Source organism: Syngnathus scovelli, chromosome 8 (assembly GCF_024217435.2).
Source record: "Syngnathus scovelli strain Florida chromosome 8, RoL_Ssco_1.2, whole genome shotgun sequence".
NCBI classification, from domain to species: Eukaryota; Metazoa; Chordata; class Actinopteri; order Syngnathiformes; family Syngnathidae; genus Syngnathus; species Syngnathus scovelli.
The window spans coordinates 16,258-43,957 of NC_090854.1; the positions used below are offsets into that span (position 1 = coordinate 16,258).

A 27,700-nucleotide genomic window follows, 5' to 3' on the forward strand; every position below is an offset into this window, starting at 1 on the left:
GCCCGGCACATCCGGGAGGCCGTGCGCACGAGCCAAGTGGCCGAAAATAGCCCCCGCCGAGCGGATCGGCGGTTTATAAACACCGCGGAGGTGGTCGCGGCGCCTCATTCGACTTCCAGCGGGCCGCGCACTCGCGCACGCCGCCCGGTTCAAATTTTCTAAGTGCAACGCACAATGAGATGCATGAGAAACGGCCTTGGTTACCATCACATTTGAAGCGATGAATACGAAGTTAAATTTTATGACTCGGTGTATAAGTCGAGGTCGATTTTTTTCGGTCGATTTTGGATCGAAAAAGGTCGACCAATACACCGGCAAATACGGTATATATACTTATTATAAATGTAGTATTTATTTATATTGATTTATTGTTTATTTATATATATAAAGGCAGGTCCGCAAAAATATTTCTGACGCGTAGCCGGTCCGTGGCGCAAGAAAGGTTGGGGACCACTAGTCTAAAAGAATCTGGCCGTAACTGGAATAGGGTTCTACGCGAATGCCCAACGGAAAAGTGAAGTGCACAAAACCTGCATTTGGCTGTATCAAAATAAATGTCATGAAAAAGGTAAAAACACTACATGGAAGCGCAATGTGTTGTGCTGGGTTCTTTTACAAGTAAAGACTGCTGCTTTGAGTTCACAGGGAGCCATGCTCTTTATTCACTGTACATAGAGGTTTTGAACTCGTGTTGTAGTTTCAGTGTCGGAGTTCAAACTAGGCTTGCAGTTTCCGAATGCCATTCGTGATGGGTGTTGTAAAAAGGTCTTGGCTTAAACGATTGAAGTGCACATAAGAAGAAAAAAAAAAAAAAAAAAGAGCTTGAAGTGCACATAAGAAAAAGAAAAAGCTTACAGCACCTGGTATTCCCAGGCAGTCTCCCATCCAAGTACTAACCAGGCCCGACCCTGCTTAGCTTCCGAGATAAGACGAGATCAGGCGTTCTCAGGGTAGTATGGCCGTAAGCCGTGAGGTGACCCAACATTTTGCATTTTATAGACACAATCGCCCCTGAAACTAGCGAGCAAGCCAATGAAGCCTTCAAAACTGCTTCGGCACATGGAGACCAAGCATCCTGCATTAAAAGACAAACCTTAACCACTTCGGGTTTCATTGTCTCCGATTACGCCTGGATGGGACCGGCTCGTTTCTGAGAAACAAGCTCGGTGCTCCCAATAATTCAACGTAATGGTGACTTTTATTTTTATGTGGTTTATATTTGTTTTTATGCCAGTCGTATCATTTTATTTAATCCTATTTATATATATTTATTATAAATGTAGTATTTATTTATATAGATTTATTGTTTATTTATATATATAAAGGCAGGTCCGCAAAAATATTTCTGACGCGTAGCCGGTCCGTGGCGCAAGAAAGTTTGGGGACCACTAGTCTAAAAGAATCTGGCCGTAACTGGAATAGGGTTCTACGCGAATGCCCAACGGAAAAGTGAAGTGCACAAAACCTGCATTTGGCTGTATCAAAATAAATGTCATGAAAAAGGTAAAAACACTACATGGAAGCGCAATGTGTTGTGCTGGGTTCTTTTACAAGTAAAGACTGCTGCTTTGAGTTCACAGGGAGCCATGCTCTTTATTCACTGTACATAGTCTGTCCTCTAGCGGTAAAAACGTGAACTGCAATGCTATGGCTGTCGCCACACAATGTAGGTTTTAAACTCGTGTTGTAGTTTCAGTGTCGGAGTTCAAACTAGGCTTGCAGTTTCCGAATGCCATTCGTGATGGGTGCTGTAAAAAGTTCTTGGCTTAAACGATTGAAGTGCACATAAGAAAAAAAAAAAAAAAAAAAAGCTTACGGTAAATGGTATTCCCAGGCGGTCTCCCATCCAAGTACTAACCAGGCCCGACCCTGCTTAGCCTCCGAGGTCGGACGAGAGCGGGCGCTCTCAGGGTAGTATTGCCGTAAGCCGTGAGACCGCTCAGAATTTTTCATTTTATAGACACAATCGCCCCTGAAACCATGCCAAGCAGCGGCGGGACTTGATGGCTGTGGTAAAAGTTTCCTTTCACAATTGACGTGGGAAAAAAAAAAAAAAAAAAGGCTTTCAGCACCTGGTATTCCCGGACGGTCACCCTTCCCTTTTGTTTTTTTTTTTGTTTTTTTTACAACCAGGGCCGAAACAGGCTTTCTTCCAAGGCTTTTGGTGTTTTCTGGAAACATGGCTATCATGAAAAGTTATTGACAGCTTTTTATGCGGTAGCACGAATTTGCCGTTGCGACCTGCATTTTGCTGAATCAAAATAAATGCCTTGAAAAGTTTAAAAACACTTCATGGAAGTCACTTCACTGGTTTCTTTTATATCAAACAAATTGTTTTAGGTTATTCACCTGACATGTTTCGGCGGTTTCTTCCGCCTTCATCAGAGTGTCACAGATGTGATGGTGACGCGTCTTTATCAGCTGATGGATCAACATGTCAGGTGAATAACCTAAAACAATTTGTTTGATATAAAAGAAACCAGTGAAGTGATTAAATAAGGAAAAACAAAATGAACTTAGTACAATTACTTCATGGAAGTGTTGTGTTGGGTTCTTTTACAAGTCAAGCCTGCTGCTTTGAGTTCACAGGGAGCCATGCTCACTGTACATAGTCTGCTCTCTAGCGGTAAAAAATTTAACTACAATGCTGTGGATGTCACCACATAATATAGCTTTCAAACTCGTGTTATAGTTTCAATGTCGGAGTTTAAATTAGGCTTGCTGTTTCCGGATGCCATTCGTGATGGGTGTTGTAAAAAATTGCTTCTTAAACGATTGAAGTGCACATAAGAAAAAGAAAAAGCTTACAGCACCTGGTATTCCCAGGCGGTCTCCCATCCAAGTACTAACCAGGCCCGACCCTGCTTAGCTTCCGAGATCGGACGAGATCGGGCGTTCTCAGGGTAGTATGGCCGTAAGCCGTGAGGTGACCCAACATTTTGCATTTTATAGACACAATCGCCCCTGAAACTAGCGAGCGAGCCAATGAAGCCTTCAAAACTGCTTCGGCACATGGAGACCAAGCATCCTGCATTAAAAGACAAACCTTAACCACTTCGGGTTTCATTGTCTCCGATTACGCCTGGATGGGACCGGCTCGTTTCTGAGAAACAAGCTCGGTGCTCCCAATAATTCAACGTAATGGTGACTTTTATTTTTATGTGGTTTATATTTGTTTTTATGCCAGTCGTATCATTTTATTTAATCGTATTTACCGTATTTGCCGGTGTACAGGTCGACTCGGTGTATAAGTCGACCCCCTAAAATTCGACGGAAATTTACGATTTTATGATATATCCTTTGTATAAGTCGAGCTCAATTGTTGCATTATATTAAACTTCAAAATTCAATATGCGAAATTTATTGACGAAATGTGTTCAAATTCTGGGAGGCCGTGCGCATGCTGCTGTTTATAAGCACCGCGGAGGAGATCGCGGCCGGCGAGCTCGCGCACGCCGCCCGGCACCAACGGGAGGCCGGAAATAGCTCCAAGCCGAGCGGATCGGCACTTTATAAGCACCGCGGAGGAGATCGCGGCGCCTCATTGGACTTCCAGCCGCCGGCGAGCTCGCGCACCCGCCCGGCACATCCGGGAGGCCGTGCGCACGAGCCAAGTGGCCGAAAATAGCCCCCGCCGAGCGGATCGGCTGTTTATAAGCACCGCGGAGGTGGTCGCGGCGCCTCATTCGACTTCCAGCGGCCGGCGAGCTCGCGCACCCGCCCGGCACATCCGGGAGGCCGTGCGCACGAGCCAAGTGGCCGAAAATAGCCCCCGCCGAGCGAATCGGCTGTTTATAAGCACCGCGGAGGTGGTCGGGCGCCTCATTCGACTTCCAGCGGCCGGCGAGCTCGCGCACCCGCCCGGCACATCCGGGAGGCCGTGCGCACGAGCCAAGTGGCCGAAAATAGCCCCCGCCGAGCGGATCGGCTGTTTATAAGCACCGCGGAGGTGGTCGCGGCGCCTCATTCGACTTCCAGCGGCCGGCGAGCTCGCGCACCCGCCCGGCACATCCGGGAGGCCGTGCGCACGAGCCAAGTGGCCGAAAATAGCCCCCGCCGAGCGGATCGGCTGTTTATAAGCACCGCGGAGGTGGTCCCGGCGCCTCATTCGACTTCCAGCGGCCGGCGAGCTCGCGCACCCGCCCGGCACATCCGGGAGGCCGTGCGCACGAGCCAAGTGGCCGAAAATAGCCCCCGCCGAGCGGATCGGCTGTTTATAAGCACCGCGGAGGTGGTCGCGGCGCCTCATTCGACTTCCAGCGGCCGGCGAGCCCGCGCACCCGCCCGGCACATCCGGGAGGCCGTGCGCACGAGCCAAGTGGCCGAAAATAGCCCCCGCCGAGCGGATCGGCTGTTTATAAGCACCGCGGAGGTGGTCGGGCGCCTCATTCGACTTCCAGCGGCCGGCGAGCTCGCGCACCCGCCCGGCACATCCGGGAGGCCGTGCGCACGAGCCAAGTGGCCGAAAATAGCCCCCGCCGAGCGGATCGGCTGTTTATAAACACCGCGGAGGTGGTCGCGGCGCCTCATTCGACTTCCAGCGGCCGGCGAGCTCGCGCACCCGCCCGGCACATCCGGGAGGCCGTGCGCACGAGCCAAGTGGCCGAAAATAGCCCCCGCCGAGCGGATCGGCTGTTTATAAGCACCGCGGAGGTGGTCGCGGCGCCTCATTCGACTTCCAGCGGCCGGCGAGCTCGCGCACCCGCCCGGCACATCCGGGAGGCCGTGCGCACGAGCCAAGTGGCCGAAAATAGCCCCCGCCGAGCGGATCGGCTGTTTATAAGCACCGCGGAGGTGGTCGCGGCGCCTCATTCGACTTCCAGCGGCCGGCGAGCCCGCGCACCCGCCCGGCACATCCGGGAGGCCGTGCGCACGAGCCAAGTGGCCGAAAATAGCCCCCGCCGAGCGGATCGGCTGTTTATAAGCACCGCGGAGGTGGTCGCGGCGCCTCATTCGACTTCCAGCGGCCGGCGAGCTCGCGCACCCGCCCGGCACATCCGGGAGGCCGTGCGCACAAGCCAAGTGGCCGAAAATAGCCCCCGCCGAGCGGATCGGCTGTTTATAAGCACCGCGGAGGTGGTCGCGGCGCCTCATTCGACTTCCAGCGGGCGGCGAGCTCGCGCACCCGCCCGGCACATCCGGGAGGCCGTGCGCACGAGCCAAGTGGCCGAAAATAGCCCCCGCCGAGCGGATCGGCTGTTTATAAGCACCGCGGAGGTGGTCGCGGCGCCTCATTCGACTTCCAGCGGCCGGCGAGATCGCGCACCCGCCCGGCACATCCGGGAGGCCGTGCGCACGAGCCAAGTGGCCGAAAATAGCCCCCGCCGAGCGGATCGGCGGTTTATAAACACCGCGGAGGTGGTCGCGGCGCCTCATTCGACTTCCAGCGGGCCGCGCACTCGCGCACGCCGCCCGGTTCAAATTTTCTAAGTGCAACGCACAATGAGATGCATGAGAAACGGCCTTGGTTACCATCACATTTGAAGCGATGAATACGAAGTTAAATTTTATGACTCGGTGTATAAGTCGAGGTCGATTTTTTTCGGTCGATTTTGGATCGAAAAAGGTCGACCAATACACCGGCAAATACGGTATATATACTTATTATAAATGTAGTATTTATTTATATTGATTTATTGTTTATTTATATATATAAAGGCAGGTCCGCAAAAATATTTCTGACGCGTAGCCGGTCCGTGGCGCAAGAAAGGTTGGGGACCACTAGTCTAAAAGAATCTGGCCGTAACTGGAATAGGGTTCTACGCGAATGCCCAACGGAAAAGTGAAGTGCACAAAACCTGCATTTGGCTGTATCAAAATAAATGTCATGAAAAAGGTAAAAACACTACATGGAAGCGCAATGTGTTGTGCTGGGTTCTTTTACAAGTAAAGACTGCTGCTTTGAGTTCACAGGGAGCCATGCTCTTTATTCACTGTACATAGAGGTTTTGAACTCTTGTTGTAGTTTCAGTGTCGGAGTTCAAACTAGGCTTGCAGTTTCCGAATGCCATTCGTGATGGGTGTTGTAAAAAGGTCTTGGCTTAAACGATTGAAGTGCACATAAGAAGAAAAAAAAAAAAAAAAAAGAGCTTGAAGTGCACATAAGAAAAAGAAAAAGCTTACAGCACCTGGTATTCCCAGGCAGTCTCCCATCCAAGTACTAACCAGGCCCAACCCTGCTTAGCTTCCGAGATAAGACGAGATCAGGCGTTCTCAGGGTAGTATGGCCGTAAGCCGTGAGGTGACCCAACATTTTGCATTTTATAGACACAATCGCCCCTGAAACTAGCGAGCAAGCCAATGAAGCCTTCAAAACTGCTTCGGCACATGGAGACCAAGCATCCTGCATTAAAAGACAAACCTTAACCACTTCGGGTTTCATTGTCTCCGATTACGCCTGGATGGGACCGGCTCGTTTCTGAGAAACAAGCTCGGTGCTCCCAATAATTCAACGTAATGGTGACTTTTATTTTTATGTGGTTTATATTTGTTTTTATGCCAGTCGTATCATTTTATTTAATCCTATTTATATATATTTATTATAAATGTAGTATTTATTTATATAGATTTATTGTTTATTTATATATATAAAGGCAGGTCCGCAAAAATATTTCTGACGCGTAGCCGGTCCGTGGCGCAAGAAAGTTTGGGGACCACTAGTCTAAAAGAATCTGGCCGTAACTGGAATAGGGTTCTACGCGAATGCCCAACGGAAAAGTGAAGTGCACAAAACCTGCATTTGGCTGTATCAAAATAAATGTCATGAAAAAGGTAAAAACACTACATGGAAGCGCAATGTGTTGTGCTGGGTTCTTTTACAAGTAAAGACTGCTGCTTTGAGTTCACAGGGAGCCATGCTCTTTATTCACTGTACATAGTCTGTCCTCTAGCGGTAAAAACGTGAACTGCAATGCTATGGCTGTCGCCACACAATGTAGGTTTTAAACTCGTGTTGTAGTTTCAGTGTCGGAGTTCAAACTAGGCTTGCAGTTTCCGAATGCCATTCGTGATGGGTGCTGTAAAAAGTTCTTGGCTTAAACGATTGAAGTGCACATAAGAAAAAAAAAAAAAAAAAAAAGCTTACGGTAAATGGTATTCCCAGGCGGTCTCCCATCCAAGTACTAACCAGGCCCGACCCTGCTTAGCCTCCGAGGTCGGACGAGAGCGGGCGCTCTCAGGGTAGCATTGCCGTAAGCCGTGAGACCGCTCAGAATTTTTCATTTTATAGACACAATCGCCCCTGAAACCATGCCAAGCAGCGGCGGGACTTGATGGCTGTGGTAAAAGTTTCCTTTCACAATTGACGTGGGGAAAAAAAAAAAAAAAGGCTTTCAGCACCTGGTATTCCCGGACGGTCACCCTTCCCTTTTGTTTTTTTTTTTTGTTTTTTTTACAACCAGGGCCGAAACAGGCTTTCTTCCAAGGCTTTTGGTGTTTTCTGGAAACATGGCTATCATGAAAAGTTATTGACAGTTTTTTATGCGGTAGCACGAATTTGCCGTTGCGACCTGCATTTTGCTGAATCAAAATAAATGCCTTGAAAAGTTTAAAAACACTTCATGGAAGTCACTTCACTGGTTTCTTTTATATCAAACAAATTGTTTTAGGTTATTCACCTGACATGTTTCGGCGGTTTCTTCCGCCTTCATCAGAGTGTCACAGATGTGATGGTGACGCGTCTTTATCAGCTGATGGATCAACATGTCAGGTGAATAACCTAAAACAATTTGTTTGATATAAAAGAAACCAGTGAAGTGATTAAATAAGGAAAAACAAAATGAACTTAGTACAATTACTTCATGGAAGTGTTGTGTTGGGTTCTTTTACAAGTCAAGCCTGCTGCTTTGAGTTCACAGGGAGCCATGCTCACTGTACATAGTCTGCTCTCTAGCGGTAAAAAATTTAACTACAATGCTGTGGATGTCACCACATAATATAGCTTTCAAACTCGTGTTATAGTTTCAATGTCGGAGTTTAAATTAGGCTTGCTGTTTCCGGATGCCATTCGTGATGGGTGTTGTAAAAAATAGCTTCTTAAACGATTGAAGTGCACATAAGAAAAAGAAAAAGCTTACAGCACCTGGTATTCCCAGGCGGTCTCCCATCCAAGTACTAACCAGGCCCGACCCTGCTTAGCTTCCGAGATCGGACGAGATCGGGCGTTCTCAGGGTAGTATGGCCGTAAGCCGTGAGGTGACCCAACATTTTGCATTTTATAGACACAATCGCCCCTGAAACGCGAGCGAGCCAATGAAGCCTTCAAAACTGCTTCGGCACATGGAGACCAAGCATCCTGCATTAAAAGACAAACCTTAACCACTTCGGGTTTCATTGTCTCCGATTACGCCTGGATGGGACCGGCTCGTTTCTGAGAAACAAGCTCGGTGCTCCCAATAATTCAACGTAATGGTGACTTTTATTTTTATGTGGTTTATATTTGTTTTTATGCCAGTCGTATCATTTTATTTAATCGTATTTACCGTATTTGCCGGTGTACAGGTCGACTCGGTGTATAAGTCGACCCCCTAAAATTCGACGGAAATTTACGATTTTATGATATATCCTTTGTATAAGTCGAGCTCAATTGTTGCATTATATTAAACTTCAAAATTCAATATGCGAAATTTATTGACGAAATGTGTTCAAATTCTGGGAGGCCGTGCGCATGCTGCTGTTTATAAGCACCGCGGAGGAGATCGCGGCCGGCGAGCTCGCGCACGCCGCCCGGCACCAACGGGAGGCCGGAAATAGCTCCAAGCCGAGCGGATCGGCACTTTATAAGCACCGCGGAGGAGATCGCGGCGCCTCATTGGACTTCCAGCCGCCGGCGAGCTCGCGCACCCGCCCGGCACATCCGGGAGGCCGTGCGCACGAGCCAAGTGGCCGAAAATAGCCCCCGCCGAGCGGATCGGCTGTTTATAAGCACCGCGGAGGTGGTCGCGGCGCCTCATTCGACTTCCAGCGGCCGGCGAGCTCGCGCACCCGCCCGGCACATCCGGGAGGCCGTGCGCACGAGCCAAGTGGCCGAAAATAGCCCCCGCCGAGCGGATCGGCTGTTTATAAGCACCGCGGAGGTGGTCGGGCGCCTCATTCGACTTCCAGCGGCCGGCGAGCTCGCGCACCCGCCCGGCACATCCGGGAGGCCGTGCGCACGAGCCAAGTGGCCGAAAATAGCCCCCGCCGAGCGGATCGGCTGTTTATAAGCACCGCGGAGGTGGTCGCGGCGCCTCATTCGACTTCCAGCGGCCGGCGAGCTCGCGCACCCGCCCGGCACATCCGGGAGGCCGTGCGCACGAGCCAAGTGGCCGAAAATAGCCCCCGCCGAGCGGATCGGCTGTTTATAAGCACCGCGGAGGTGGTCGCGGCGCCTCATTCGACTTCCAGCGGCCGGCGAGCTCGCGCACCCGCCCGGCACATCCGGGAGGCCGTGCGCACGAGCCAAGTGGCCGAAAATAGCCCCCGCCGAGCGGATCGGCTGTTTATAAGCACCGCGGAGGTGGTCGCGGCGCCTCATTCGACTTCCAGCGGCCGGCGAGCCCGCGCACCCGCCCGGCACATCCGGGAGGCCGTGCGCACGAGCCAAGTGGCCGAAAATAGCCCCCGCCGAGCGGATCGGCTGTTTATAAGCACCGCGGAGGTGGTCGCGGCGCCTCATTCGACTTCCAGCGGCCGGCGAGCTCGCGCACCCGCCCGGCACATCCGGGAGGCCGTGCGCACGAGCCAAGTGGCCGAAAATAGCCCCCGCCGAGCGGATCGGCTGTTTATAAGCACCGCGGAGGTGGTCGCGGCGCCTCATTCGACTTCCAGCGGCCGGCGAGCTCGCGCACCCGCCCGGCACATCCGGGAGGCCGTGCGCACGAGCCAAGTGGCCGAAAATAGCCCCCGCCGAGCGGATCGGCTGTTTATAAGCACCGCGGAGGTGGTCGCGGCGCCTCATTCGACTTCCAGCGGCCGGCGAGCTCGCGCACCCGCCCGGCACATCCGGGAGGCCGTGCGCACGAGCCAAGTGGCCGAAAATAGCCCCCGCCGAGCGGATCGGCTGTTTATAAGCACCGCGGAGGTGGTCGCGGCGCCTCATTCGACTTCCAGCGGCCGGCGAGCTCGCGCACCCGCCCGGCACATCCGGGAGGCCGTGCGCACGAGCCAAGTGGCCGAAAATAGCCCCCGCCGAGCGGATCGGCTGTTTATAAGCACCGCGGAGGTGGTCGCGGCGCCTCATTCGACTTCCAGCGGCCGGCGAGCTCGCGCACCCGCCCGGCACATCCGGGAGGCCGTGCGCACGAGCCAAGTGGCCGAAAATAGCCCCCGCCGAGCGGATCGGCTGTTTATAAGCACCGCGGAGGTGGTCGCGGCGCCTCATTCGACTTCCAGCGGCCGGCGAGCTCGCGCACCCGACCGGCACATCCGGGAGGCCGTGCGCACGAGCCAAGTGGCCGAAAATAGCCCCCGCCGAGCGGATCGGCTGTTTATAAGCACCGCGGAGGTGGTCGCGGCGCCTCATTCGACTTCCGGCGGGCGGCGAGCTCGCGCACCCGCCCGGCACATCCGGGAGGCCGTGCGCACGAGCCAAGTGGCCGAAAATAGCCCCGGCCGAGCGGATCGGCTGTTTATAAGCACCGCGGAGGTGGTCGCGGCGCCTCATTCGACTTCCAGCGGCCGGCGAGCTCGCGCACCCGCCCGGCACATCCGGGAGGCCGTGCGCACGAGCCAAGTGGCCGAAAACAGCCCCCGCCGAGCGGATCGGCTGTTTATAAGCACCGCGGAGGTGGTCGCGGCGCCTCATTCGACTTCCAGCGGCCGGCGAGCTCGCGCACCCGCCCGGCACATCCGGGAGGCCGTGCGCACGAGCCAAGTGGCCGAAAATAGCCCCCGCCGAGCGGATCGGCTGTTTATAAGCACCGCGGAGGTGGTCGCGGCGCCTCATTCGACTTCAAGCGGCCGGCGAGCTCGCGCACCCGCCCGGCACATCCGGGAGGCCGTGCGCACGAGCCAAGTGGCCGAAAATAGCCCCCGCCGAGCGGATCGGCTGTTTATAAGCACCGCGGAGGTGGTCGCGGCGCCTCATTCGACTTCCAGCGGCCGGCGAGCTCGCGCACCCGCCCGGCACATCCGGGAGGCCGTGCGCACGAGCCAAGTGGCCGAAAATAGCCCCCGCCGAGCGGATCGGCGGTTTATAAGCACCGCGGAGGTGGTCACGGCGCCTCATTCGACTTCCAGCGGCCGGCGAGATCGCGCACCCGCCCGGCACATCCTGGAGGCCGTGCGCACGAGCCAAGTGGCCGAAAATAGCCCCCGCCGAGCGGATCGGCTGTTTATAAGCACCGCGGAGGTGGTCGCGGCGCCTCATTCGACTTCCGGCGGGCGGCGAGCTCGCGCACCCGCCCGGCACATCCGGGAGGCCGTGCGCACGAGCCAAGTGGCCGAAAATAGCCCCCGCCGAGCGGATCGGCTGTTTATAAGCACCGCGGAGGTGGTCGCGGCGCCTCATTCGACTTCCAGCGGCCGGCGAGCTCGCGCACCCGCCCGGCACATCCGGGAGGCCGTGCGCACGAGCCAAGTGGCCGAAAATAGCCCCCGCCGAGCGGATCGGCTGTTTATAAGCACCGCGGAGGTGGTCGCGGCGCCTCATTCGACTTCCAGCGGCCGGCGAGCTCGCGCACCCGCCCGGCATATCCGGGAGGCCGTGCGCACGAGCCAAGTGGCCGAAAATAGCCCCCGCCGAGCGGATCGGCTGTTTATAAGCACCGAGGAGGTGGTCGCGGCGCCTCATTCGACTTCCAGCGGCCGGCGAGCCCGCGCACCCGCCCGGCACATCCGGGAGGCCGTGCGCACGAGCCAAGTGGCCGAAAATAGCCCCCGCCGAGCGGATCGGCTGTTTATAAGCACCGCGGAGGTGGTCGCGGCGCCTCATTCGACTTCCAGCGGCCGGCGAGCTCGCGCACCCGCCCGGCACATCCGGGAGGCCGTGCGCACAAGCCAAGTGGCCGAAAATAGCCCCCGCCGAGCGGATCGGCTGTTTATAAGCACCGCGGAGGTGGTCGCGGCGCCTCATTCGACTTCCAGCGGCCGGCGAGCTCGCGCACCCGCCCGGCACATCCGGGAGGCCGTGCGCACGAGCCAAGTGGCCGAAAATAGCCCCCGCCGAGCGGATCGGCTGTTTATAAGCACCGCGGAGGTGGTCGCGGCGCCTCATTCGACTTCCAGCGGCCGGCGAGCTCGCGCACCCGCCCGGCACATCCGGGAGGCCGTGCGCACGAGCCAAGTGGCCGAAAATAGCCCCCGCCGAGCGGATCGGCTGTTTATAAGCACCGCGGAGGTGGTCGCGGCGCCTCATTCGACTTCCAGCGGCCGGCGAGCTCGCGCACCCGCCCGGCACATCCGGGAGGCCGTGCGCACAAGCCAAGTGGCCGAAAATAGCCCCCGCCGAGCGGATCGGCTGTTTATAAGCACCGCGGAGGTGGTCGCGGCGCCTCATTCGACTTCCAGCGGCCGGCGAGCTCGCGCACCCGCCCGGCACATCCGGGAGGCCGTGCGCACGAGCCAAGTGGCCGAAAATAGCCCCCGCCGAGCGGATCGGCTGTTTATAAGCACCGCGGAGGTGGTCGCGGCGCCTCATTCGACTTCCAGCGGCCGGCGAGCTCGCGCACCCGCCCGGCACATCCGGGAGGCCGTGCGCACGAGCCAAGTGGCCGAAAATAGCCCCCGCCGAGCGGATCGGCTGTTTATAAGCACCGCGGAGGTGGTCGCGGCGCCTCATTCGACTTCCAGCGGCCGGCGAGCTCGCGCACCCGCCCGGCACATCCGGGAGGCCGTGCGCACGAGCCAAGTGGCCGAAAATAGCCCCCGCCGAGCGGATCGGCTGTTTATAAGCACCGCGGAGGTGGTCGCGGCGCCTCATTCGACTTCCAGCGGCCGGCGAGATCGCGCACCCGCCCGGCACATCCGGGAGGCCGTGCGCACGAGCCAAGTGGCCGAAAATAGCCCCCGCCGAGCGGATCGGCTGTTTATAAGCACCGCGGAGGTGGTCGCGGCGCCTCATTCGACTTCCAGCGGCCGGCGAGCTCGCGCACCCGCCCGGCACATCCGGGAGGCCGTGCGCACGAGCCAAGTGGCCGAAAATAGCCCCCGCCGAGCGGATCGGCTGTTTATAAGCACCGCGGAGGTGGTCGCGGCGCCTCATTCGACTTCCGGCGGGCGGCGAGCTCGCGCACCCGCCCGGCACATCCGGGAGGCCGTGCGCACGAGCCAAGTGGCCGAAAATAGCCCCCGCCGAGCGGATCGGCTGTTTATAAGCACCGCGGAGGTGGTCGCGGCGCCTCATTCGACTTCCAGCGGCCGGCGAGCTCGCGCACCCGCCCGGCACATCCGGGAGGCCGTGCGCACGAGCCAAGTGGCCGAAAATAGCCCCCGCCGAGCGGATCGGCTGTTTATAAGCACCGCGGAGGTGGTCGCGGCGCCTCATTCGACTTACAGCGGTCGGCGAGCTCGCGCACCCGCCCGGCACATCCGGGAGGCCGTGCGCACGAGCCAAGTGGCCGAAAATAGCCCCCGCCGAGCGGATCGGCTGTTTATAAGCACCGCGGAGGTGGTCGCGGCGCCTCATTCGACTTCCAGCGGCCGGCGAGCTCGCGCACCCGCCCGGCACATCCGGGAGGCCGTGCGCACGAGCCAAGTGGCCGAAAATAGCCCCCGCCGAGCGGATCGGCTGTTTATAAGCACCGCGGAGGTGGTCGCGGCGCCTCATTCGACTTCCAGCGGCCGGCGAGCTCGCGCACCCGCCCGGCACATCCGGGAGGCCGTGCGCACGAGCCAAGTGGCCGAAAATAGCCCCCGCCGAGCGGATCGGCTGTTTATAAGCACCGCGGAGGTGGTCGCGGCGCCTCATTCGACTTCCAGCGGCCGGCGAGATCGCGCACCCGCCCGGCACATCCGGGAGGCCGTGCGCACGAGCCAAGTGGCCGAAAATAGCCCCCGCCGAGCGGATCGGCGGTTTATAAACACCGCGGAGGTGGTCGCGGCGCCTCATTCGACTTCCAGCGGGCCGCGCACTCGCGCACGCCACCCGGTTCAAATTTTCTAAGTGCAACGCACAATGAGATGCATGAGAAACGGCCTTGGTTACCATCACATTTGAAGCGATGAATACGAAGTTAAATTTTATGACTCGGTGTATAAGTCGAGGTCGATTTTTTTCGGTCGATTTTGGATCGAAAAAGGTCGACCAATACACCGGCAAATACGGTATATATACTTATTATAAATGTAGTATTTATTTATATTGATTTATTGTTTATTTATATATATAAAGGCAGGTCCGCAAAAATATTTCTGACGCGTAGCCGGTCCGTGGCGCAAGAAAGGTTGGGGACCACTAGTCTAAAAGAATCTGGCCGTAACTGGAATAGGGTTCTACGCGAATGCCCAACGGAAAAGTGAAGTGCACAAAACCTGCATTTGGCTGTATCAAAATAAATGTCATGAAAAAGGTAAAAACACTACATGGAAGCGCAATGTGTTGTGCTGGGTTCTTTTACAAGTAAAGACTGCTGCTTTGAGTTCACAGGGAGCCATGCTCTTTATTCACTGTACATAGAGGTTTTGAACTCTTGTTGTAGTTTCAGTGTCGGAGTTCAAACTAGGCTTGCAGTTTCCGAATGCCATTCGTGATGGGTGTTGTAAAAAGGTCTTGGCTTAAACGATTGAAGTGCACATAAGAAGAAAAAAAAAAAAAAAGAGCTTGAAGTGCACATAAGAAAAAGAAAAAGCTTACAGCACCTGGTATTCCCAGGCAGTCTCCCATCCAAGTACTAACCAGGCCCGACCCTGCTTAGCTTCCGAGATAAGACGAGATCAGGCGTTCTCAGGGTAGTATGGCCGTAAGCCGTGAGGTGACCCAACATTTTGCATTTTATAGACACAATCGCCCCTGAAACTAGCGAGCAAGCCAATGAAGCCTTCAAAACTGCTTCGGCACATGGAGACCAAGCATCCTGCATTAAAAGACAAACCTTAACCACTTCGGGTTTCATTGTCTCCGATTACGCCTGGATGGGACCGGCTCGTTTCTGAGAAACAAGCTCGGTGCTCCCAATAATTCAACGTAATGGTGACTTTTATTTTTATGTGGTTTATATTTGTTTTTATGCCAGTCGTATCATTTTATTTAATCCTATTTATATATATTTATTATAAATGTAGTATTTATTTATATAGATTTATTGTTTATTTATATATATAAAGGCAGGTCCGCAAAAATATTTCTGACGCGTAGCCGGTCCGTGGCGCAAGAAAGTTTGGGGACCACTAGTCTAAAAGAATCTGGCCGTAACTGGAATAGGGTTCTACGCGAATGCCCAACGGAAAAGTGAAGTGCACAAAACCTGCATTTGGCTGTATCAAAATAAATGTCATGAAAAAGGTAAAAACACTACATGGAAGCGCAATGTGTTGTGCTGGGTTCTTTTACAAGTAAAGACTGCTGCTTTGAGTTCACAGGGAGCCATGCTCTTTATTCACTGTACATAGTCTGTCCTCTAGCGGTAAAAACGTGAACTGCAATGCTATGGCTGTCGCCACACAATGTAGGTTTTAAACTCGTGTTGTAGTTTCAGTGTCGGAGTTCAAACTAGGCTTGCAGTTTCCGAATGCCATTCGTGATGGGTGCTGTAAAAAGTTCTTGGCTTAAACGATTGAAGTGCACATAAGAAAAAAAAAAAAAAAAAAAAGCTTACGGTAAATGGTATTCCCAGGCGGTCTCCCATCCAAGTACTAACCAGGCCCGACCCTGCTTAGCCTCCGAGGTCGGACGAGAGCGGGCGCTCTCAGGGTAGTATTGCCGTAAGCCGTGAGAAGGCTCAGAATTTTTCATTTTATAGACACAATCGCCCCTGAAACCATGCCAAGCAGCGGCGGGACTTGATGGCTGTGGTAAAAGTTTCCTTTCACAATTGACGTGGGAAAAAAAAAAAAAAAAAAGGCTTTCAGCACCTGGTATTCCCGGACGGTCACCCTTCCCTTTTTTTTTTTTTTTTTGTTTTTTTTACAACCAGGGCCGAAACAGGCTTTCTTCCAAGGCTTTTGGTGTTTTCTGGAAACATGGCTATCATGAAAAGTTATTGACAGCTTTTTATGCGGTAGCACGAATTTGCCGTTGCGACCTGCATTTTGCTGAATCAAAATAAATGCCTTGAAAAGTTTAAAAACACTTCATGGAAGTCACTTCACTGGTTTCTTTTATATCAAACAAATTGTTTTAGGTTATTCACCTGACATGTTTCGGCGGTTTCTTCCGCCTTCATCAGAGTGTCACAGATGTGATGGTGACGCGTCTTTATCAGCTGATGGATCAACATGTCAGGTGAATAACCTAAAACAATTTGTTTGATATAAAAGAAACCAGTGAAGTGATTAAATAAGGAAAAACAAAATGAACTTAGTACAATTACTTCATGGAAGTGTTGTGTTGGGTTCTTTTACAAGTCAAGCCTGCTGCTTTGAGTTCACAGGGAGCCATGCTCACTGTACATAGTCTGCTCTCTAGCGGTAAAAAATTTAACTACAATGCTGTGGATGTCACCACATAATATAGCTTTCAAACTCGTGTTATAGTTTCAATGTCGGAGTTTAAATTAGGCTTGCTGTTTCCGGATGCCATTCGTGATGGGTGTTGTAAAAAATAGCTTCTTAAACGATTGAAGTGCACATAAGAAAAAGAAAAAGCTTACAGCACCTGGTATTCCCAGGCGGTCTCCCATCCAAGTACTAACCAGGCCCGACCCTGCTTAGCTTCCGAGATCGGACGAGATCGGGCGTTCTCAGGGTAGTATGGCCGTAAGCCGTGAGGTGACCCAACATTTTGCATTTTATAGACACAATCGCCCCTGAAACGCGAGCGAGCCAATGAAGCCTTCAAAACTGCTTCGGCACATGGAGACCAAGCATCCTGCATTAAAAGACAAACCTTAACCACTTCGGGTTTCATTGTCTCCGATTACGCCTGGATGGGACCGGCTCGTTTCTGAGAAACAAGCTCGGTGCTCCCAATAATTCAACGTAATGGTGACTTTTATTTTTATGTGGTTTATATTTGTTTTTATGCCAGTCGTATCATTTTATTTAATCGTATTTACCGTATTTGCCGGTGTACAGGTCGACTCGGTGTATAAGTCGACCCCCTAAAATTCGACGGAAATTTACGATTTTATGATATATCCTTTGTATAAGTCGAGCTCAATTGTTGCATTATATTAAACTTCAAAATTCAATATGCGAAATTTATTGACGAAATGTGTTCAAATTCTGGGAGGCCGTGCGCATGCTGCTGTTTATAAGCACCGCGGAGGAGATCGCGGCCGGCGAGCTCGCGCACGCCGCCCGGCACCAACGGGAGGCCGGAAATAGCTCCAAGCCGAGCGGATCGGCACTTTATAAGCACCGCGGAGGAGATCGCGGCGCCTCATTGGACTTCCAGCGGCCGGCGAGCTCGCGCACCCGCCCGGCACATCCGGGAGGCCGTGCGCACGAGCCAAGTGGCCGAAAATAGCCCCCGCCGAGCGGATCGGCTGTTTATAAGCACCGCGGAGGTGGTCGCGGCGCCTCATTCGACTTCCAGCGGCCGGCGAGCTCGCGCACCCGCCCGGCACATCCGGGAGGCCGTGCGCACGAGCCAAGTGGCCGAAAATAGCCCCCGCCGAGCGGATCGGCTGTTTATAAGCACCGCGGAGGTGGTCGCGGCGCCTCATTCGACTTCCAGCGGCCGGCGAGCTCGCGCACCCGCCCGGCACATCCGGGAGGCCGTGCGCACGAGCCAAGTGGCCGAAAATAGCCCCCGCCGAGCGGATCGGCTGTTTATAAGCACCGCGGAGGTGGTCGCGGCGCCTCATTCGACTTCCAGCGGCCGGCGAGCTCGCGCACCCGCCCGGCACATCCGGGAGGCCGTGCGCACGAGCCAAGTGACCGAAAATAGCCCCCGCCGAGCGGATCGGCTGTTTATAAGCACCGCGGAGGTGGTCGGGCGCCTCATTCGACTTCCAGCGGCCGGCGAGCTCGCGCACCCGCCCGGCACATCCGGGAGGCCGTGCGCACGAGCCAAGTGGCCGAAAATAGCCCCCGCCGAGCGGATCGGCTGTTTATAAGCACCGCGGAGGTGGTCGCGGCGCCTCATTCGACTTCCAGCGGCCGGCGAGCTCGCGCACCCGCCCGGCACATCAAGGAGGCCGTGCGCACGAGCCAAGTGACCGAAAATAGCCCCCGCCGAGCGGATCGGCTGTTTATAAGCACCGCGGAGGTGGTCGCGGCGCCTCATTCGACTTCCAGCGGCCGGCGAGCTCGCGCACCCGCCCGGCACATCCGGGAGGCCGTGCGCACGAGCCAAGTGGCCGAAAATAGCCCCCGCCGAGCGGATCGGCTGTTTATAAGCACCGCGGAGGTGGTCGCGGCGCCTCATTCGACTTCCAGCGGCCGGCGAGCCCGCGCACCCGCCCGGCACATCCGGGAGGCCGTGCGCACGAGCCAAGTGGCCGAAAATAGCCCCCGCCGAGCGGATCGGCTGTTTATAAGCACCGCGGAGGTGGTCGCGGCGCCTCATTCGACTTCCAGCGGCCGGCGAGCTCGCGCACCCGCCCGGCACATCCGGGAGGCCGTGCGCACGAGCCAAGTGGCCGAAAATAGCCCCCGCCGAGCGGATCGGCTGTTTATAAGCACCGCGGAGGTGGTCGCGGCGCCTCATTCGACTTCCAGCGGCCGGCGAGCTCGCGCACCCGCCCGGCACATCCGGGAGGCCGTGCGCACGAGCCAAGTGGCCGAAAATAGCCCCCGCCGAGCGGATCGGCTGTTTATAAGCACCGCGGAGGTGGTCGCGGCGCCTCATTCGACTTCCAGCGGCCGGCGAGCTCGCGCACCCGCCCGGCACATCCGGGAGGCCGTGCGCACGAGCCAAGTGGCCGAAAATAGCCCCCGCCGAGCGGATCGGCTGTTTATAAGCACCGCGGAGGTGGTCGCGGCGCCTCATTCGACTTCCAGCGGCCGGCGAGCTCGCGCACCCGCCCGGCATATCCGGGAGGCCGTGCGCACGAGCCAAGTGGCCGAAAATAGCCCCCGCCGAGCGGATCGGCTGTTTATAAGCACCGAGGAGGTGGTCGCGGCGCCTCATTCGACTTCCAGCGGCCGGCGAGCCCGCGCACCCGCCCGGCACATCCGGGAGGCCGTGCGCACGAGCCAAGTGGCCGAAAATAGCCCCCGCCGAGCGGATCGGCTGTTTATAAGCACCGCGGAGGTGGTCGCGGCGCCTCATTCGACTTCCAGCGGCCGGCGAGCTCGCGCACCCGCCCGGCACATCCGGGAGGCCGTGCGCACAAGCCAAGTGGCCGAAAATAGCCCCCGCCGAGCGGATCGGCTGTTTATAAGCACCGCGGAGGTGGTCGCGGCGCCTCATTCGACTTCCAGCGGCCGGCGAGCTCGCGCACCCGCCCGGCACATCCGGGAGGCCGTGCGCACGAGCCAAGTGGCCGAAAATAGCCCCCGCCGAGCGGATCGGCTGTTTATAAGCACCGCGGAGGTGGTCGCGGCGCCTCATTCGACTTCCAGCGGCCGGCGAGCTCGCGCACCCGCCCGGCACATCCGGGAGGCCGTGCGCACGAGCCAAGTGGCCGAAAATAGCCCCCGCCGAGCGGATCGGCTGTTTATAAGCACCGCGGAGGTGGTCGCGGCGCCTCATTCGACTTCCAGCGGCCGGCGAGCTCGCGCACCCGCCCGGCACATCCGGGAGGCCGTGCGCACGAGCCAAGTGACCGAAAAAAGCCCCCGCCGAGCGGATCGGCTGTTTATAAGCACCGCGGAGGTGGTCGCGGCGCCTCATTCGACTTCCAGCGGTCGGCGAGCTCGCGCACCCGCCCGGCACATCCGGGAGGCCGTGCGCACGAGCCAAGTGGCCGAAAATAGCCCCCGCCGAGCGGATCGGCTGTTTATAAGCACCGCGGAGGTGGTCGCGGCGCCTCATTCGACTTCCAGCGGCCGGCGAGCTCGCGCACCCGCCCGGCACATCCGGGAGGCCGTGCGCACGAGCCAAGTGGCCGAAAATAGCCCCCGCCGAGCGGATCGGCTGTTTATAAGCACCGCGGAGGTGGTCGCGGCGCCTCATTCGACTTCCAGCGGCCGGCGAGCTCGCGCACCCGCCCGGCACATCCGGGAGGCCGTGCGCACGAGCCAAGTGGCCGAAAATAGCCCCTGCCGAGCGGATCGGCTGTTTATAAGCACCGCGGAGGTGGTCGCGGCGCCTCATTCGACTTCCAGCGGCCAGCGAGCTCGCGCACCCGCCCGGCACATCCGGGAGGCCGTGCGCACGAGCCAAGTGGCCGAAAATAGCCCCCGCCGAGCGGATCGGCTGTTTATAAGCACCGCGGAGGTGGTCGCGGCGCCTCATTCGACTTCCAGCGGCCGGCGAGCTCGCGCACCCGACCGGCACATCCGGGAGGCCGTGCGCACGAGCCAAGTGGCCGAAAATAGCCCCCGCCGAGCGGATCGGCTGTTTATAAGCACCGCGGAGGTGGTCGCGGCGCCTCATTCGACTTCCGGCGGGCGGCGAGCTCGCGCACCCGCCCGGCACATCCGGGAGGCCGTGCGCACGAGCCAAGTGGCCGAAAATAGCCCCGGCCGAGCGGATCGGCTGTTTATAAGCACCGCGGAGGTGGTCGCGGCGCCTCATTCGACTTCCAGCGGCCGGCGAGCTCGCGCACCCGCCCGGCACATCCGGGAGGCCGTGCGCACGAGCCAAGTGGCCGAAAACAGCCCCCGCCGAGCGGATCGGCTGTTTATAAGCACCGCGGAGGTGGTCGCGGCGCCTCATTCGACTTCCAGCGGCCGGCGAGCTCGCGCACCCGCCCGGCACATCCGGGAGGCCGTGCGCACGAGCCAAGTGGCCGAAAATAGCCCCCGCCGAGCGGATCGGCTGTTTATAAGCACCGCGGAGGTGGTCGCGGCGCCTCATTCGACTTCAAGCGGCCGGCGAGCTCGCGCACCCGCCCGGCACATCCGGGAGGCCGTGCGCACGAGCCAAGTGGCCGAAAATAGCCCCCGCCGAGCGGATCGGCTGTTTATAAGCACCGCGGAGGTGGTCGCGGCGCCTCATTCGACTTCCAGCGGCCGGCGAGCTCGCGCACCCGCCCGGCATATCCGGGAGGCCGTGCGCACGAGCCAAGTGGCCGAAAATAGCCCCCGCCGAGCGGATCGGCTGTTTATAAGCACCGAGGAGGTGGTCGCGGCGCCTCATTCGACTTCCAGCGGCCGGCGAGCCCGCGCACCCGCCCGGCACATCCGGGAGGCCGTGCGCACGAGCCAAGTGGCCGAAAATAGCCCCCGCCGAGCGGATCGGCTGTTTATAAGCACCGCGGAGGTGGTCGCGGCGCCTCATTCGACTTCCAGCGGCCGGCGAGCTCGCGCACCCGCCCGGCACATCCGGGAGGCCGTGCGCACAAGCCAAGTGGCCGAAAATAGCCCCCGCCGAGCGGATCGGCTGTTTATAAGCACCGCGGAGGTGGTCGCGGCGCCTCATTCGACTTCCAGCGGCCGGCGAGCTCGCGCACCCGCCCGGCACATCCGGGAGGCCGTGCGCACGAGCCAAGTGGCCGAAAATAGCCCCCGCCGAGCGGATCGGCTGTTTATAAGCACCGCGGAGGTGGTCGCGGCGCCTCATTCGACTTCCAGCGGCCGGCGAGATCGCGCACCCGCCCGGCACATCCGGGAGGCCGTGCGCACGAGCCAAGTGGCCGAAAATAGCCCCCGCCGAGCGGATCGGCTGTTTATAAGCACCGCGGAGGTGGTCGCGGCGCCTCATTCGACTTCCAGCGGCCGGCGAGCTCGCGCACCCGCCCGGCACATCCGGGAGGCCGTGCGCACGAGCCAAGTGGCCGAAAATAGCCCCCGCCGAGCGGATCGGCTGTTTATAAGCACCGCGGAGGTGGTCGCGGCGCCTCATTCGACTTCCGGCGGGCGGCGAGCTCGCGCACCCGCCCGGCACATCCGGGAGGCCGTGCGCACGAGCCAAGTGGCCGAAAATAGCCCCCGCCGAGCGGATCGGCTGTTTATAAGCACCGCGGAGGTGGTCGCGGCGCCTCATTCGACTTCCAGCGGCCGGCGAGCTCGCGCACCCGCCCGGCACATCCGGGAGGCCGTGCGCACGAGCCAAGTGGCCGAAAATAGCCCCCGCCGAGCGGATCGGCTGTTTATAAGCACCGCGGAGGTGGTCGCGGCGCCTCATTCGACTTACAGCGGTCGGCGAGCTCGCGCACCCGCCCGGCACATCCGGGAGGCCGTGCGCACGAGCCAAGTGGCCGAAAATAGCCCCCGCCGAGCGGATCGGCTGTTTATAAGCACCGCGGAGGTGGTCGCGGCGCCTCATTCGACTTCCAGCGGCCGGCGAGCTCGCGCACCCGCCCGGCACATCCGGGAGGCCGTGCGCACGAGCCAAGTGGCCGAAAATAGCCCCCGCCGAGCGGATCGGCTGTTTATAAGCACCGCGGAGGTGGTCGCGGCGCCTCATTCGACTTCCAGCGGCCGGCGAGCTCGCGCACCCGCCCGGCACATCCGGGAGGCCGTGCGCACGAGCCAAGTGGCCGAAAATAGCCCCCGCCGAGCGGATCGGCTGTTTATAAGCACCGCGGAGGTGGTCGCGGCGCCTCATTCGACTTCCAGCGGCCGGCGAGATCGCGCACCCGCCCGGCACATCCGGGAGGCCGTGCGCACGAGCCAAGTGGCCGAAAATAGCCCCCGCCGAGCGGATCGGCGGTTTATAAACACCGCGGAGGTGGTCGCGGCGCCTCATTCGACTTCCAGCGGGCCGCGCACTCGCGCACGCCGCCCGGTTCAAATTTTCTAAGTGCAACGCACAATGAGATGCATGAGAAACGGCCTTGGTTACCATCACATTTGAAGCGATGAATACGAAGTTAAATTTTATGACTCGGTGTATAAGTCGAGGTCGATTTTTTTCGGTCGATTTTGGATCGAAAAAGGTCGACCAATACACCGGCAAATACGGTATATATACTTATTATAAATGTAGTATTTATTTATATTGATTTATTGTTTATTTATATATATAAAGGCAGGTCCGCAAAAATATTTCTGACGCGTAGCCGGTCCGTGGCGCAAGAAAGGTTGGGGACCACTAGTCTAAAAGAATCTGGCCGTAACTGGAATAGGGTTCTACGCGAATGCCCAACGGAAAAGTGAAGTGCACAAAACCTGCATTTGGCTGTATCAAAATAAATGTCATGAAAAAGGTAAAAACACTACATGGAAGCGCAATGTGTTGTGCTGGGTTCTTTTACAAGTAAAGACTGCTGCTTTGAGTTCACAGGGAGCCATGCTCTTTATTCACTGTACATAGAGGTTTTGAACTCTTGTTGTAGTTTCAGTGTCGGAGTTCAAACTAGGCTTGCAGTTTCCGAATGCCATTCGTGATGGGTGTTGTAAAAAGGTCTTGGCTTAAACGATTGAAGTGCACATAAGAAGAAAAAAAAAAAAAAAAAAGAGCTTGAAGTGCACATAAGAAAAAGAAAAAGCTTACAGCACCTGGTATTCCCAGGCAGTCTCCCATCCAAGTACTAACCAGGCCCAACCCTGCTTAGCTTCCGAGATAAGACGAGATCAGGCGTTCTCAGGGTAGTATGGCCGTAAGCCGTGAGGTGACCCAACATTTTGCATTTTATAGACACAATCGCCCCTGAAACTAGCGAGCAAGCCAATGAAGCCTTCAAAACTGCTTCGGCACATGGAGACCAAGCATCCTGCATTAAAAGACAAACCTTAACCACTTCGGGTTTCATTGTCTCCGATTACGCCTGGATGGGACCGGCTCGTTTCTGAGAAACAAGCTCGGTGCTCCCAATAATTCAACGTAATGGTGACTTTTATTTTTATGTGGTTTATATTTGTTTTTATGCCAGTCGTATCATTTTATTTAATCCTATTTATATATATTTATTATAAATGTAGTATTTATTTATATAGATTTATTGTTTATTTATATATATAAAGGCAGGTCCGCAAAAATATTTCTGACGCGTAGCCGGTCCGTGGCGCAAGAAAGTTTGGGGACCACTAGTCTAAAAGAATCTGGCCGTAACTGGAATAGGGTTCTACGCGAATGCCCAACGGAAAAGTGAAGTGCACAAAACCTGCATTTGGCTGTATCAAAATAAATGTCATGAAAAAGGTAAAAACACTACATGGAAGCGCAATGTGTTGTGCTGGGTTCTTTTACAAGTAAAGACTGCTGCTTTGAGTTCACAGGGAGCCATGCTCTTTATTCACTGTACATAGTCTGTCCTCTAGCGGTAAAAACGTGAACTGCAATGCTATGGCTGTCGCCACACAATGTAGGTTTTAAACTCGTGTTGTAGTTTCAGTGTCGGAGTTCAAACTAGGCTTGCAGTTTCCGAATGCCATTCGTGATGGGTGCTGTAAAAAGTTCTTGGCTTAAACGATTGAAGTGCACATAAGAAAAAAAAAAAAAAAAAAAAGCTTACGGTAAATGGTATTCCCAGGCGGTCTCCCATCCAAGTACTAACCAGGCCCGACCCTGCTTAGCCTCCGAGGTCGGACGAGAGCGGGCGCTCTCAGGGTAGCATTGCCGTAAGCCGTGAGACCGCTCAGAATTTTTCATTTTATAGACACAATCGCCCCTGAAACCATGCCAAGCAGCGGCGGGACTTGATGGCTGTGGTAAAAGTTTCCTTTCACAATTGACGTGGGGAAAAAAAAAAAAAAAGGCTTTCAGCACCTGGTATTCCCGGACGGTCACCCTTCCCTTTTGTTTTTTTTTTTTTGTTTTTTTTACAACCAGTGCCGAAACAGGCTTTCTTCCAAGGCTTTTGGTGTTTTCTGGAAACATGGCTATCATGAAAAGTTATTGACAGTTTTTTATGCGGTAGCACGAATTTGCCGTTGCGACCTGCATTTTGCTGAATCAAAATAAATGCCTTGAAAAGTTTAAAAACACTTCATGGAAGTCACTTCACTGGTTTCTTTTATATCAAACAAATTGTTTTAGGTTATTCACCTGACATGTTTCGGCGGTTTCTTCCGCCTTCATCAGAGTGTCACAGATGTGATGGTGACGCGTCTTTATCAGCTGATGGATCAACATGTCAGGTGAATAACCTAAAACAATTTGTTTGATATAAAAGAAACCAGTGAAGTGATTAAATAAGGAAAAACAAAATGAACTTAGTACAATTACTTCATGGAAGTGTTGTGTTGGGTTCTTTTACAAGTCAAGCCTGCTGCTTTGAGTTCACAGGGAGCCATGCTCACTGTACATAGTCTGCTCTCTAGCGGTAAAAAATTTAACTACAATGCTGTGGATGTCACCACATAATATAGCTTTCAAACTCGTGTTATAGTTTCAATGTCGGAGTTTAAATAAGGCTTGCTGTTTCCGGATGCCATTCGTGATGGGTGTTGTAAAAAATTGCTTCTTAAACGATTGAAGTGCACATAAGAAAAAGAAAAAGCTTACAGCACCTGGTATTCCCAGGCGGTCTCCCATCCAAGTACTAACCAGGCCCGACCCTGCTTAGCTTCCGAGATCGGACGAGATCGGGCGTTCTCAGGGTAGTATGGCCGTAAGCCGTGAGGTGACCCAACATTTTGCATTTTATAGACACAATCGCCCCTGAAACTAGCGAGCGAGCCAATGAAGCCTTCAAAACTGCTTCGGCACATGGAGACCAAGCATCCTGCATTAAAAGACAAACCTTAACCACTTCGGGTTTCATTGTCTCCGATTACGCCTGGATGGGACCGGCTCGTTTCTGAGAAACAAGCTCGGTGCTCCCAATAATTCAACGTAATGGTGACTTTTATTTTTATGTGGTTTATATTTGTTTTTATGCCAGTCGTATCATTTTATTTAATCGTATTTACCGTATTTGCCGGTGTACAGGTCGACTCGGTGTATAAGTCGACCCCCTAAAATTCGACGGAAATTTACGATTTTATGATATATCCTTTGTATAAGTCGAGCTCAATTGTTGCATTATATTAAACTTCAAAATTCAATATGCGAAATTTATTGACGAAATGTGTTCAAATTCTGGGAGGCCGTGCGCATGCTGCTGTTTATAAGCACCGCGGAGGAGATCGCGGCCGGCGAGCTCGCGCACGCCGCCCGGCACCAACGGGAGGCCGGAAATAGCTCCAAGCCGAGCGGATCGGCACTTTATAAGCACCGCGGAGGAGATCGCGGCGCCTCATTGGACTTCCAGCCGCCGGCGAGCTCGCGCACCCGCCCGGCACATCCGGGAGGCCGTGCGCACGAGCCAAGTGGCCGAAAATAGCCCCCGCCGAGCGGATCGGCTGTTTATAAGCACCGCGGAGGTGGTCGCGGCGCCTCATTCGACTTCCAGCGGCCGGCGAGCTCGCGCACCCGCCCGGCACATCCGGGAGGCCGTGCGCACGAGCCAAGTGGCCGAAAATAGCCCCCGCCGAGCGGATCGGCTGTTTATAAGCACCGCGGAGGTGGTCGGGCGCCTCATTCGACTTCCAGCGGCCGGCGAGCTCGCGCACCCGCCCGGCACATCCGGGAGGCCGTGCGCACGAGCCAAGTGGCCGAAAATAGCCCCCGCCGAGCGGATCGGCTGTTTATAAGCACCGCGGAGGTGGTCGCGGCGCCTCATTCGACTTCCAGCGGCCGGCGAGCTCGCGCACCCGCCCGGCACATCCGGGAGGCCGTGCGCACGAGCCAAGTGGCCGAAAATAGCCCCCGCCGAGCGGATCGGCTGTTTATAAGCACCGCGGAGGTGGTCGCGGCGCCTCATTCGACTTCCAGCGGCCGGCGAGCTCGCGCACCCGCCCGGCACATCCGGGAGGCCGTGCGCACGAGCCAAGTGGCCGAAAATAGCCCCCGCCGAGCGGATCGGCTGTTTATAAGCACCGCGGAGGTGGTCGCGGCGCCTCATTCGACTTCCAGCGGCCGGCGAGCCCGCGCACCCGCCCGGCACATCCGGGAGGCCGTGCGCACGAGCCAAGTGGCCGAAAATAGCCCCCGCCGAGCGGATCGGCTGTTTATAAGCACCGCGGAGGTGGTCGCGGCGCCTCATTCGACTTCCAGCGGCCGGCGAGCTCGCGCACCCGCCCGGCACATCCGGGAGGCCGTGCGCACGAGCCAAGTGGCCGAAAATAGCCCCCGCCGAGCGGATCGGCTGTTTATAAGCACCGCGGAGGTGGTCGCGGCGCCTCATTCGACTTCCAGCGGCCGGCGAGCTCGCGCACCCGCCCGGCACATCCGGGAGGCCGTGCGCACGAGCCAAGTGGCCGAAAATAGCCCCCGCCGAGCGGATCGGCTGTTTATAAGCACCGCGGAGGTGGTCGCGGCGCCTCATTCGACTTCCAGCGGCCGGCGAGCTCGCGCACCCGCCCGGCACATCCGGGAGGCCGTGCGCACGAGCCAAGTGGCCGAAAATAGCCCCCGCCGAGCGGATCGGCTGTTTATAAGCACCGCGGAGGTGGTCGCGGCGCCTCATTCGACTTCCAGCGGCCGGCGAGCTCGCGCACCCGCCCGGCACATCCGGGAGGCCGTGCGCACGAGCCAAGTGGCCGAAAATAGCCCCCGCCGAGCGGATCGGCTGTTTATAAGCACCGCGGAGGTGGTCGCGGCGCCTCATTCGACTTCCAGCGGCCGGCGAGCTCGCGCACCCGCCCG

General features: G+C 56.5%; 8 non-coding genes and 4 pseudogenes across 8 annotated transcripts; all 12 read right to left on the minus strand.

Annotated features, from left to right (window-relative positions):
• Positions 1–848: 848 nt before the first annotated feature.
• Positions 849–967, minus strand: LOC125974312 (5S ribosomal RNA). Its single transcript, XR_007483483.1, has one exon. It is a non-coding gene; the product is annotated as a 5S ribosomal RNA (ribosomal RNA).
• An 842-nt stretch (positions 968–1,809) lies between these two features.
• Positions 1,810–1,928, minus strand: LOC125974375 (5S ribosomal RNA; annotated as a pseudogene).
• An 873-nt stretch (positions 1,929–2,801) lies between these two features.
• Positions 2,802–2,920, minus strand: LOC125974367 (5S ribosomal RNA). Its single transcript, XR_007483511.1, has one exon. It is a non-coding gene; the product is annotated as a 5S ribosomal RNA (ribosomal RNA).
• Positions 2,921–6,116: 3,196 nt separating this feature from the next.
• On the minus strand, positions 6,117–6,235 carry LOC125974309 (5S ribosomal RNA). Its single transcript, XR_007483480.1, has one exon. It is a non-coding gene; the product is annotated as a 5S ribosomal RNA (ribosomal RNA).
• Positions 6,236–7,077: 842 nt separating this feature from the next.
• Positions 7,078–7,196, minus strand: LOC125974379 (5S ribosomal RNA; annotated as a pseudogene).
• Positions 7,197–8,068: 872 nt separating this feature from the next.
• Positions 8,069–8,187, minus strand: LOC125974417 (5S ribosomal RNA). Its single transcript, XR_007483536.1, has one exon. It is a non-coding gene; the product is annotated as a 5S ribosomal RNA (ribosomal RNA).
• A 6,576-nt stretch (positions 8,188–14,763) lies between these two features.
• On the minus strand, positions 14,764–14,882 carry LOC125974313 (5S ribosomal RNA). Its single transcript, XR_007483484.1, has one exon. It is a non-coding gene; the product is annotated as a 5S ribosomal RNA (ribosomal RNA).
• An 842-nt stretch (positions 14,883–15,724) lies between these two features.
• On the minus strand, positions 15,725–15,843 carry LOC125974376 (5S ribosomal RNA; annotated as a pseudogene).
• An 874-nt stretch (positions 15,844–16,717) lies between these two features.
• On the minus strand, positions 16,718–16,836 carry LOC125974428 (5S ribosomal RNA). The gene has a single exon (XR_007483547.1). It is a non-coding gene; the product is annotated as a 5S ribosomal RNA (ribosomal RNA).
• Positions 16,837–23,556: 6,720 nt separating this feature from the next.
• LOC125974310 (5S ribosomal RNA) lies at positions 23,557–23,675 on the minus strand. The gene has a single exon (XR_007483481.1). It is a non-coding gene; the product is annotated as a 5S ribosomal RNA (ribosomal RNA).
• An 842-nt stretch (positions 23,676–24,517) lies between these two features.
• On the minus strand, positions 24,518–24,636 carry LOC125974380 (5S ribosomal RNA; annotated as a pseudogene).
• An 873-nt stretch (positions 24,637–25,509) lies between these two features.
• LOC125974441 (5S ribosomal RNA) lies at positions 25,510–25,628 on the minus strand. The gene has a single exon (XR_007483558.1). It is a non-coding gene; the product is annotated as a 5S ribosomal RNA (ribosomal RNA).
• Between the last annotated feature and the right edge of the window lie 2,072 nt (positions 25,629–27,700).